Here is a 13,617-nt window from a genome sequence, read left to right on the forward strand (position 1 = left end):
AGCTGTCTGCTGACAAACGCCAGCTCCCTTGGCCTATAGAGCAAAATGAGCACTCAACCCCAGAGTTGTCCGCGACTGGACCTAACGATCAGGGGTACCTTTACCTTTTACTATCAAAATCTGCTACAAGATTGTTACCTCCGTCTTTTGTATAAAGTGACTGCAATCCTGTATGCACCTGAGGAGAAAGGCTCATTGAACTCAATGGGGCTTACTGTTGAATAGGCATGTCCAAGGTTGCAATGTAAATATAGCCTTGTTTGTGGTATTAAAATGGACATTTCTACAATTTAATTACAGTAAAATATAAATATTAAAACCACCATCCATAGGTTAGTGTGCAAGAAGTGAAAATATTGATGATTACAGATCTTGTCCTGCAGTTTTTTGGTCCTAAAAGTGGCAGGTGTGCCAGTGGAGACTTGCAGAGGCCACTGAAGCCCTGACATCAAAGAATCTGTTCCACCCACACTTCAAGTCCTCACTTAAATTGGGATTTTTGTTCTGTGATGAGTGGCTAGTTCATGATGTTACGGCCCACCCATTTATCTTTATAGTCCCTTTCCGAGGACATCATGACCTCTAAGGTGTCATTAAAAGGATCAAAGGAAGAAGCTTCTCCACCCTGGAGGAATCCAATAAAGGTCCACATCTATTCCTCTGTGATTTGGGGCTCTGCTGGAGAACACACCTTTTGATACCAAGATGTCCATCCCAAGTCAAGTACTTCTGGCAATCTCTGTTTTCCTGTTCCTCACACCTGGAGGTATGTTCTTTTTGCAAGAGCTGGGAAAAGCACTGTCAGCCAAGGGAGACAGCTTAAGTGCAGGTTGACAGGCCTAAGAGAGAAGGCAAATGCAATTTAGGTAGTTTAATACTGAACCAAACCAAACTTAACCCTGCCCCTCCATAAAATCTGAACTTAGCCAATGAAATGGCCCTTCTTCTGTTCTATCCCTCTGTTGAACCTGAATGGAAAGACTGTTCCTAGGTGATAACTGAGGGAGAGCCAAGGGCAGCTGTTGTTGCAGTAGAGCTGATCAGAGAATCTTAGAGTTGGAAGGGACCCAAGGGTCATCTAGTCCAACCCCCTGCAATCTATGATGGAGTGGCCCTGCTTCACATCTCTTCCTTTACTGCAGCCTGCTAGTCTGCTCAAATTTATTTATTTAAGCCACTCTCCCTAATATTTAAATTTGTGTGTCAGGGCTTTTCTGAGTAAAGATACTTTGCAAGTAGAAAATAAGATTCAAGATTTGAGCATGCTATTGGTGTCGTGCAGCAGTAAATTAATCAAAGCAGAGTCTTCTTCATAAACAGAATAAAACTTTTACTCGAGAAAATAAAGTTGTTCATAAACAGCATAGTTAAAGAGTATACACAGAGTGCTCATTGCAGCTATCTGACTCTTCACAGAGGCACAGTCTTAGTTACTGATTTACTAGAGTCCTGGAGCTACTCTGTCTGCAACAACGCAACACACACACCTAGCTGAGACACACACTGGCTGGCTACTTTTGTAGGGAGAATGAGTCTTCACTCAAGATGAGTCATGGGTCACAGTAACTTAGCAGTTTGCTGTTAACAGTTAGCAGTTAACAGGCTTGAATGATTGTGTAGGCCTTACTGCTTCTGCTCTCAAGAACCTTTGTCTCAGGACAATAGGTTCCATCATCTAAGAGCTAGGGATGGGTGGATCAATATATTTCCCTCCTGGGGTGGCACCCATTTGGTGCCTATTGTGTGAGGAACAAGCCATCAGAAATCCACCCAGCTTTACAAGCAGAAATATGAAGTTCTGAAGAGGTGGTCTGGGGGCTGCCTCTTTCTCGCTTTAACATTTTACAACTGCTTAGAACAGTTCTGTGGTCATATTCTGTCACTTCCTGTGGAATTGTATGGCGAAAGGCATGCCTGCCCCTATGTGCTTATCGGGGCAGCAATTTTAAAGCTATCAGATACATTGTACAAAAATAAGAGAGCTGAGCCAGTCCCTGTTGTTGTTTTCCCAATGTCTGTACAGTGGTGCCCCGCAAGACGAATGCCTCGCAAAACTCGCTAAACGAAAGGGTTTTGCGTTTTTTGAGCTGCTTCGCAAGACGAATTTCCCTATGGGCTTGCTTCGCAAGACGAAAACGTCTTGCAAGTTTGTTTCCTTTTTCTTAACACCGTTAATACAGTTGCGACTTGACTTCGAGGAGCAACTCATAGAATGTGGTGTGGTAGCCTTTTTTGAGGTTTTTGAAGATTCTGGTGATTTTTGAAGCTTTTCCAAAACTTTCACGACACCGTGCTTCGCAAGACGAAAAATTCGCTAGACGAAAAAACTCGCGGAATGAATTAATTTCGTCTTGCGAGGCACCACTGTACATCAGGAATTCTGAAAGCAAGATAGGGAACCATTTCTTTTCTCAAAATGCACTGCTGGTGAACATTCCTTATGTTGCAAATGGATGGGATCATCAAATCAACATGGTTTGTAACCTAGGGGCTGCCAAAGTGTCATCCCCTCCCGCTCTCATTGATGGAATTAGGTTTGAAAGAAGAACCCTATGTGTTACCCACAGAACAAGTTGTGATGTGTGTTTGGTTGTTGTGTGTTCCCTGTGTCAGTTTCTCCTGAGTGTAAATATGTCCATGGTCCTCGACTATTACTAACCCAAGTCAGGATTTTCCAAACTTCCTTTGTTGGTGAGAATATGAAGACCTCCAATGAAATGGCTACAAAACCACCGTCATTTATTCACATGGGATTTTGGTTTTGTCTTTTGGAGCAGATGCTATCGTCTGTCTACACTGCGTAGTCATTTTACCAAAAATCCCATGCAACCTCCAAACCTGTGAAACTAAAGATGGAAGCCCCTGCATGGCCCTCCTCATATATACAAGTAAGAACCAGTAGCTAAGGTTGTCCTGTCTTTGGGCTCCACCACCCACCTCCCCCTTCTCCTTAAGTTCCATTTATTTCGACTTAGTGATCCAATAAAGGGAAAGAGGCCACAGAAATGCCATTATCACATGCCTCAGCATTTAGGAGTTTATAATGTTTCCAGCAACAGTAGGAAAAACATGGAAAGATTCTTGGCTATGTACATGTCAATACAGTGGTGCCTCGCAAGACAAAATTAATCCGTTCCGCAAGTCTCTTTGTCTTGCGGTTTTTCCATCTTGCGAAGCACGGCCATTAGCGGCTTAGCGGCTATTAGCGGCTTAGTGGCTATTAGCGGCTTAGCGGCTATTAGCGGCTATTAACGGCTTAGCGGCTTTAAGAAAAAGGAAACAAACTCGCAAGAACTCGCAAGATGTTTCGTCTTGCGAAGCAAGCCCATAGGGAAATTCATCTTGCGGAACGACTCAAAAAACGGAAAACTCTTTCGTCTTGCGCGTTTTTCGTCTTGCAAGGCATTCGTCTTGTGAGGTACCACTGTATTGTGATATGTTAGGGGAATGCTCTGGGTGAAATTCCATGTAGCACAAAGTGTGGGGTGGAAAAATTAGATTCTGGTGACCCATGTGTGTGGGTGAACAAGAGAAGAGCCAGAAGATACCTAGATAAAAAGAGCACACAGAAAGACCCAGGAGAGTTTAAAATCATGTCACAATTTGTGCAGCAGTACAACTAGGGACAGGCTATTAAACCTGTTTTAACATCCCATTTATTCCACTGAGCACTGAACAAAGCACACACTGAGAGATAAGTTTACAAATGCTTTACTTACAGATTCAAAAGTTGGATTTATCTGTTGTTCCATGCAGCAGCAAGGAGAACACATGCAGAATACTCACATGGAAAATACAGAAGCATAGTTTCAAGCAGGCAGTCTGGGCTTGTATACAGCAAGCACAGACATGTCTTTCTTTTTTATTTTCTTTTTTATCAGTAAATTTTTATTATTTTCTTTACACAGTCATTTTACAATACATTAAACCACATATGCACTTTTAGCTGTGCCGAGCTTGCGACTTCCCTCCTTACCTTCAGTGAGTACCTGAAGTACCTGAAGTACCTGAAGTACCTGAAGTACCAGTGAGTACCTCCTTACCTTCAGTGAGTACCAGGTACAGACTGATATCTTCTTTCTTACCTTCAGTGGGTATCCCTTATTCTCTTCAGTCACGTATTTTAATTTTTATCCTCATATCTATATTATACATTGTAGGAGTTACTTCAGCCCTGCCAGTGTTTTTAAGTTTTTACAATTATCCTTTAAATACACAATAAATTTACTCCAACTTTCCTGGAATCTCTGATCATTCTGATCCCGAATCCTGCTGGTCAGTTTGGCTAACTCCGCGTAGTTAATTATTTTCATCTGCTACTCTGCAATGGTAGGGACTTCTTGTAGTTTCCAATTTTGGGCCAACATATTCCTTGCCGTAGCTGTGGTGTACATAGATAGTCTTTGGTCCATTTTCTTAATCTCCCTCCCCATCAAACCCAACAAAAAAGCCTTTGTTTTTTTTTGGGAAAGGTATATTTAAATATTTTCTTAAGTTCGTCATAGATCAAATCCCCAAAATTCTTAACTTTATCGCAAGTCCACCACATGTGATAGATTCGTCTCTTTGCATTTCCAGCATTTCTTGTCCCTCATCCTCTATATTTTCACCAGCTTTACTGGTGTCAAATGCCACCTATAAATCATCTTCATTAAATTTTCTTTTAGAGGCGTACATGCAGTGAATTTCATACTTTCATTCCATAATTTTAGCCATGCATCCAATTCAATATTATGCCCAAAATCTATAGCCCATTTTATCATTGCTTCTTTCACCTCTTCATCTTTTGTAAACCATTCTAATAACAAATCATACATCTTAGATAATATTTTACCTCTGCCTTCTATTAATTCTAATTGAAATCTTGATTCAGCTTGAACCCAGCTTTCCTTTTATCCTCACTCAGTATATCGTTCACCTGATGGTATTGCAGCCAACCTGTAAATATGCCTTCTATTTGATCATATGGTTTAAGCTTTAACCCTTGTTCCATTTTTCTAATGATTTCCTCATAGGTGGCTTGCCTTCCTTCCATATTCACTTTTTTGACAGTCAATACCTCTATTGGCGATATCCACCATGGGATTTTCCTTTCCAATAAATTTAAATTGACCTTCTGATCACATGTTTAAAAAACCTTTATGAACTTTTACCTTATCATACCACAGGTACGAGTGCTACCCGTACCTGTTGTCAGGACCTTCTAAATCCAAAAGGTCCATATTTTCCAATGTTATCCATTCCTTTAACCATACGAGACAGGGTGCTTCATAATAGAGATTCATATCTGGTAAGGCAAACCCACCTCTTTCCTTTTTATCTATCGATATTTTCATTTTAATCCTTGGCTTTTTTCCCTGCCAGACGAATCTCGACAATATTTTTTGCCATTCTCTACATTGTCCTGTCCCCTGAATCACTGGAATTGTTTGGAATAAGAATAACATTCTAGGCAAAACGTTCATCTTAATCACCGATAATTTCCGCCTGTTCCAAATTTCTAAATCCTTTTTAATCTCTCTCCATGTGATTTTGTAATTATCTTTATACAAATTTATATTTTTCATTGTCAGCCAAATTCCAAGGTATTTCACTTTATTAACCACCATAATTCCTGTCCTGTGTTGCAATTCCTCTGTCTCTTCTTTATTCTCATATATATATATATATATATATATATATATATATATATGAGAGAAAATAAGCACAGACACATCTTTCCTGGCTGCTGCATGGTTGAAGAGAGTGTGAGCATGCAAAGGAAGTGAAGGCTTCACTTCCTCCTGCACTGGAGAAGAGGGTGTGCATCTTAACTGAGTCTAGGGAACATGGTTCTCTTGTCTTACTTTATACACCAATTAGCGCTCATGCACACTTATTCTTGACAGCAATTTCCCAGTTTGCATGTGGGTAGCTAGGTCTGCTCACATAACAATCTTCCCCCCACCTCTCCTATCCACATGCATGCCTGAGGTTTTCCCCTACCCTCTAGAGCAGATTTAGGAGTGCACGAGGATGGGGAGGGTGGAACATGTGTGCCTATACTGAGAATAGCATCAGCATTACCCGACTACAGGCAACTCCTCACTTGTGCAGGGATTCCATTCCCAGTTGCCACATGCACCAGCAAAACAATTATAATTGTGTCCTTCCCTTCTCCGCCCCTGTGCTGCCCTCACCTCACCCCCTTCTGGTGCCAAAAATGCCACATTGACAGCAGCCCCTCGTGGACTGATTGTGCACAGGTAGGGCGGTGCCTGTTATTGTTTCTGTGCTCTGAAGTGGTTTAGTCATGCTGGTCACATGAGCCAGAAAGCTGTCTGTGGGCAAACGCCGGCTCCCTCAGCCTGAAAGTGAGATGGGCGCCGCAACTCCATAGTCGCCTTTGACTGGACTTAACCGTCCAGGGGGCCTTTACCTTTTATTTTACTATATACAGTGGTACCTCGGGTTAAGAACTTAATTCGGTCTGGAGGTCTGTTCTTAACCTGAGGTACCACTTTAGCTAATGGGGCCTCCCTCTGCCACCGCGCTGCTGCTGTGCGATTTTTTGTTCTCATCCTGAAGCAAAGTTCTTAACCTGAGGTACTATTTCTGGGTTAGCAGAGTCTGTAACCTGAAGCGTCTGTAACCCGAGGTACCACTGTATACACCAAACTCCCAATCAATAGGGAATACAGACACAACTCATTGGAGAGCACCTTGGATATTTTATGTGAAATCCAGTTACTCATTGTCGTGGTGGTGGTGATGACCCAAACATTCACTCTTTTTTCTCTTCCTCTTTCCTCCCTTCCACCCCTTGTCTCAGATGGGAAAGTTTCTGAGAAAGTACTTGGTTGCAGGAAGCCTAATTCTCCGAAGTGTGGTTCTATAGTTTATAAGCCAGAGATCGTAACCCATTTTGAACTCCACTGCTGCAGGGGTAAGGATTTATGCAATGGAAAATTGTAAGACAGGCTGAAAGCAACATCAAGATTCTACGCTCCTGCAAACAATAAAAGTTTGTGCTGTTTCCCCTTGGCTTGTCAATTTTTTTATTGTTTTTGTTTTAATTGTTCTATGTGAATTGGTCTAGTGGTCTGGGTTAGCAGACAGGGGCTGGGGGTTTAAAATGGAAAATATTCTACAACGCTAAGCATTTAGGAACACTGAAAACCCAAGGGGCTTTGGTTTCAAGAGAATGGTGGGTAAATTTATTACGGACAATGTGTTGATTATTTAGTTAATTGGAAAGAATTTACTGGATCCCTAAATTCAAACATGGAACTGAAGACTCTCTGGTAATAAAGAGCCCCCCCCCCCCAGTGTTTTAAAAATACAGCAGTAAAGCATGGGAATATGGGCTGTTAGATCTTCTAGAGATCCCATTCTAAGTCAATTACAGTGTTTCCCCTTTCTACCTTCTGTAATATTTAATAAACCACACCGTTTAGTAAGTTAAAATGGTTTTACTTACAATCTCCAAAGGTCAGATTCATGTGTTTTTGCATACAGCAGCAAGAAAAACTCAGGCTGAAACCTTGGGTTACAAAATATGGTAGAAAGTTTATAAACATAAGAAGAGTCTCCTGGATCAGGCCAATATTTTATCTAGTCCAGCATCCTGTTCTAATAGGGACCAACAAGATGTCTGCAGGTAAACGGCAAGGAGGACCCAAACACAAGAGCACTCTGCCCTCCTGCAGTTTCCAGCAACTGACCATGGAGGCAAAGCATATGCCTCAGTCATAGCTAATGGTCATTGTTGGCCTCCCACTCCATGAATTTGACCAGTTCTCTTTCAAAGGCACCTAAGCTGGTGGCCATAACTGCCTCCTGTAGGAGCCAATAGCTCTGTGGTCATATGTGAACGATTCCATTCACTCACAAAAAGGAAAGCTGGTGTTGAGGACAGCATCCTCACAGAGCATGTGAAAAGTATTGCTAATTAGAAGGGCAGGTATATTATGTTTATGACACTATGGGCTCATCCCAAGATGTGCCTCCAGCATGGCCCACCATCTGGTAGGGCTGATGGGAACAGAGAACAGCTAAGACAGGCACAACATATATTAAACAAGTGCCCAATGGGGTTGCTGTCTTCACCATTGGCTATAGCACTGTGCCATCTCTAGTTTGTGTTTGCCAATAGATCACATCAAAAGAAAAGACAAGAGAAGAAATCCAATATATGAAGAGAAGAAGAAGAAGAAGAGTTTGGATTTGATACCCTGCCTTTCACTCCCCTTCAGGAGTCTCAAAGCGGCTAACATTCTCCTTTCCCTTCCTCCCCCACAACAAACACTCTGTGAGGTGAGTGGGGCTGAGAGACTTCAAAGAAGTGTGACTGGCCCAAGGTCACCCAGCAGCTGCATGTGGAGGAGCGGAGACTCGAACCCGGTTCTCCAGATTACGAGACTACTACTCTTAACCACTACACCACACTGGCTATACTAAGCCTGTACTTGGCTATGACTCTTCTCAGAACAGAGATGGAGACATAGCTGTCAACTTTTCCCTTTTCTTGAAAGGAATCCTATTTTGAATAAGGGAATTTCCCTTGAAAAAGGGGAAACGTTGACATCTATGGATGGAGAATCTCTTCCAGATGTTGTTGGACTTCAGCTGCCAGCTGCCCTAGCCAGGATGGCCAAAGTATTTTAATTGTGTCAGTTTGACAAGATTTCTCTACCACCTATTTGACAAAAAACCCTGTAGTTTTCATAAGGACATATAAAATATTTATTAAAAATACTGATAAGACATTAGATAGAGTTACAGAGAGGGTGTCTCTGAGAAATATTAATGGGTAGGCACTTGCAGGGAGTAGGGGCTATGCTAAAGGAACAGTTTATTGGGGTGGATGTGTTGAATAATACATATAATAATACATATTGTCAGAGCTGCCCGAGGTCCCAGCTCACAAAGACCAACGCCAGTTCGTTGTTATGTACAAAAGTCTTTATTGAAGTTCAGTTTCTCTTTAACAGCCGCAGCGCGCAGCTCTACGTCTGAAACTCGAGACCGCTGAAGCTCCGTCTGAGTCTCCTCCCCCCAGACACCAGTTTAAGACTCTAGCCTTGCTCCACCTCTTCCTTTGCTCTTTCCTCCTCTGGCTCCGCCTGTCAGCTGGGGTCTCGCCCTTCCTAGACTCATCTGACCCTGAGTCCCCTGAGTCTTCCCCCTGCCTCCGGTGGGCTTTAGGACCTGGTTCCCAATCCGGGTTTTCTGCTGTCCCACGCGCCTGTACATTCGAACTTGGCGCGCACGCCCAGCCGGCAACCTTCCTCCTGACCGTTACACTGCTCCTGTCACTGCTTCCCCCTTTGGGGAGGCTAGCTGGACCTGACCTCCCCTCCGTTCCCCCACTCTCCGATGGAGGTGTGGTCAGCCCTGACTCATCTTCTCTCCCTGCTGGAGGAGACGCTGGCCCTGACACATGGGACTCTTCCCCCCCACTACGCTCTGGTGGGGAAGCTGGTCCTGATCTCCCGCTGCTGCTTTGGGAGTCCCCGTTGGCCCCTTGTTTCTGGTGTGTCTCCCCTGGGACCCCCCTTGCCCTGACCATCGGCGCCTCCTTCTGGGAATCTTCTGATTCGCTGGAGAAGCTCATGGAATCTCTCGGGTCACTGTCATACTCCCCTACGCTGCCCTCAGATTCTTCCCCTTCGCTCTCCATTTCCTCTCTCCCCTGTACCTCTGTCCCTGAGCCCCTGACACATATTCTCTCTATATAGCGGACAGATGAGGAATCAGAAGTTCTTGGGAATCAGGTGGGGGATTCCCCCTGTTTCTTGGATTGAAGTCACAAGGGAACAAAGGAAACGTGAACAGAGGGCACCTTCTCATTTTGAAATAACATGGCATGGCTGTTAAATTGCAAAGCAATTTAATATGTACCATATTTTTTGCCCTATAAGACGCCCCAGACCATAAGACACACCTAGTTTTTGGAGGAGGAAAACAAGGGAAAAAAAGGTTCTTAATTCTAGAAGCCAGAACACCGAGAAGGATCATTGTTCTGGCTTCTGGGATAGCTGCGCAGCCTGCATTCACTCCATAACACACACACACATTTCCCCTTACTTTTTAGGAGGGGAAAAGTGCGTCTTATAGAGCGAAAAACATGGTAACTGCTTCTTAATTGGTCACTCCGTCCAATTCAGTGTGGATATCCTCACTCACAACGTGAGGGCTAGGTAATCTCTCCAGACTCCAAGCATCATATCTGTTGTTCCAACCACTTCCTCTTTATCCCTTTGAAAATGTGCCTGGAAAGTACACTACATCCATGACTCCCCCAAGAGCTTTGAAGATCAATGACTCTAGTAGTGTTTAAGGGAGCTCCCTGTCCCAGATCCACTAGCAGTTTAAGAAGGTGAGCGTTTTTTTAAAAAAAAAATCATCCCCCACAAGGGTTGTGGCCAATGGCATGGCCAATCCAGTCCAGCATCCTGTTGTCTATTCAGAGTCCCTAAATGCTTAGCTTTGTAGAATAAGGTAAAGGGACCCCTGACCATTAGGTCCAGTCGTGATCGACTCTGGGGTTGCTGCGCTCATCTCGCTTTATTGGTCGAGGGATCCGGCGTACAGCTTCCGGGTCATGTGGCCATCATGACTAAGCCGCTTCTGGCGAACCAGAGCAGCGCATGGAAACACCGTTTACCTTCCCGCCGGAGCGGTACCTATTTATCTACTTGCACTTTGATGTGCTTTCGAACTGCTAGGTTGGCAGGAGCTGGGACTGAGCAACGGGAGCTCACTCCATTGTAGGGATTCAAACCACCGACCTTCTGATCAGCAAGTCTCTGTGTTTTAACCCACAGTGCCACCCGTGTCCCAGCTTTGTAGAACACAGTGGCCAAACTGTACTCATGAGGGGGGGGAATAGTACTTTCTCTTTCGAACCCCCAGCCCCTGCCTGCTTTCCCAGACCACTAGACCACTTCTCATAGCTCAATTAAAACAAAAACAAGAAAAATTGACAAGCCAGGGGGAAACAGCATAAACGTTTATTGTTTGCAGGAGTGTAGAATCTTGACGTTGCTTTCAGCCTGTCTTACAGTTTTGCATTGCATAAATCCTTACCCCTGCAGCACTGGAGTTTATAATGGGTGATGAGCTCTGGCTTATAAGTTATAGAACCACACTTCAAAGACTTATCCGTCTTGCAACCAAGTATTTTCCCAGTAACCGAGACAAGGGGTGGAAAGGAGGAAAGAGTAAGAGAGAAAAGCGTGAATGTTTGGGTCATGACCACCACCACGACAATGATTAACTGGATTTCACATAAAATATCCAAGGTGCTCTCCAATGAGCTGTGTCTGTATTCCCTATTGACTGGGAGTTTGGTGTATATATTGCATCAGAGTACAGAAATAAATGCAGGCACCATCTTTTGCGCACAATCAGCACACATGGGGCTGCTGACATGAGCAGCATTTTTGGCACCAGAAGGGAGTGAGGTGAGGGCAGGGCAGGGTGGGGGCAGAAAAGGGAGGGACAGAATTACGTGTGTTTCGCTGATGCATGGGGCAGCTGGGAATGGAACCCCTGCACAAGTGGGGGTTCCATTCCCACAACACCAGAATTAATTTTAAAAGTTGGCAGGTGTCAGTATATAGGTAGAAAAAATCAATTTCAGAATTCATAGGGCTGAAAGAGATGGAGTGGGGTGAAGGGAAGGATCTGTAAAGTCTGAGCCAGAAGTTCATAGATCCCACTTGAAAAAGCCCAAAGGCCCTGTGTAGTAAGAAGCTGAATTGATGGCTTGAAACATAAGTTTTGATAAAAAAATACAGTTGATGAAAGTTTTGAAAGTAGAGGAAATAAGAGTGAGTGATATATATATATATAGCCAGTTAATTCTTTTTGATTAACCAAGAAATCAACACATTGTGCATAACACGTGCCCACCATTCTCTTGAAACACAAGCTCCTCATGTTTCATGTGTTCCTAAATGTTTAGCTTTGCAGAATACAGTGACCAAAAATCTCACCTTTCATGCCGTTTGGGCTGCTTTTTTCCTTTTTAAATCCTTTTTCTTAGAGACTTCCGGGTTGGCGCCATCGCCGAATGGCGGACTCCCTCCGAGCTCCGGAGGGAGTCTGCTTGGCAGGGGCTGGGTCCTACCGCGCCGGCGATGCGGGGACCCTTAAAAACCACGGGCACGGAGCCCGTGGACATGGTGACTCGGCTGGCACCACTAGCGCCCTCCCGACTCGTGAAGGAGCCTTTTTAAAGGCTACGGATCGGGTGCCGGGGAGCGGCGTGGTGCTGTGAGTCCTCCGCTTCCCCTGCCGAGCGCAGCCGCATGCCATTCAACGGAGAGCGCTGGCTTCTTCCATTGGAAATTCGGACATTTAACAACAACCCGTGAGTAATTGGGTAACCGGGTATAAAAGGAGAAAAAAAGAATTTTTTTTCGGATTCGGCACAAGCGGGGGTGATCTAAAAAGGAAGTCAGTCCCCCCCCCCCCCGATTGTAAACATGCTAAAACAAGGACTGGGAAACCAAGATCGATTCAGAAGTTTATTGCTGACAAAAATTATTAATTCCACGATGGGAAACTACAAGAATTGTGCTGGAGGAGAAAAGTGGAGGGTGAGAGGGAAAAGGCAACCCCCCCCCCCCGGGAACCGGGGCGATTCGGAGAACCTGGTGAAGAGAGACGGAGAATTTGACAGCTGTCAAAGTAGCTGTCAAATCTTGAGAATATAAAGAGGACTTTGTTACAAGTACTTTGCTGGTTAATTCTGTTACAATTTGATATAATATGGATATAAACTGTCGGGGGGGGGAAGAAACAACAATTTGACTTTTGGATTAGAGGATACAAAGTTACTGCAATCCCCCTAGAGGGGTTTCGGGACATTACAAGTGGCGTATGTGGAAAATTACTCTGGGATGTGTACAGGTCTTATCTTCTGGGAAAGCTGCAAAACTGAAATACTATTTTGTCTACAGAGGTGTTTACATTACAATAGAATTTTCTATTGAAGCAAGGAAGGAACTGGACGTAAGTTTTTGTTCCTGAATAACAAACCTCTGTAGAGATACTAGATCTCGGAATAAGAATGTTTTAGCAGCTGAACAAGACAAGAAACCTGAGAAAGTAAGAAACAAAAGAACAAAGGACCAACTACGACACGGAAAGAACAATGGGAGGAGCAACAATGACCAAGGAAAATTAAAGGCCTCTATTAGACTGGATTTTTGAAGTTAAACATCATCAAAACAAACAAATTTAAAGAAAACCGGCAAGATGGATTGAGAAAAATTTGGTTGTGGACTTGAGACCTCCAGGCCGACAACATACAGACTGATGGACATGGGGAATCCAAACCAGGGAAGGGAGGGGGAATCTTAGAATCCAAAGGCTATGTAACCAACTTTTTAAATCTTCTTATATCTTTTATCTTTTATTTCTTTATATAACTTTGGTATTTTGATCTAACATGTTTTGTTTTTTTTTTAAAAAAAGGGGGAATTCATGGAAGGAAATGGGGGCTGATCTTGGGGGGAAAATCTTTCTTCTATTTTGTTAAAGATGAGGAGTGATGCTAAGATTGTATAAATTTAAATTGGCTAATGGGTACAACATATTAGGTTTAAATTGGGAATGAGAGCTTGT

At 43.6% G+C, this 13,617-nt stretch overlaps 1 long non-coding RNA gene across 1 annotated transcript; it reads left to right on the forward strand.

Annotated features, from left to right (window-relative positions):
• The first annotated feature begins 599 nt into the window (after positions 1-599).
• On the forward strand, positions 600-7,017 carry LOC310702837. Its single transcript, XR_014523668.1, has 3 exons — positions 600-766; positions 2,778-2,888; positions 6,812-7,017. It is a non-coding gene; the product is annotated as an uncharacterized lncRNA (long non-coding RNA).
• The last annotated feature ends 6,600 nt before the right edge of the window (positions 7,018-13,617 follow it).

The sequence above is a fragment of the Podarcis liolepis genome (assembly GCF_965112155.1).
Source record: "Podarcis liolepis genome assembly, chromosome: 3".
Lineage (NCBI taxonomy): Eukaryota > Metazoa > Chordata > Lepidosauria > Squamata > Lacertidae > Podarcis > Podarcis liolepis.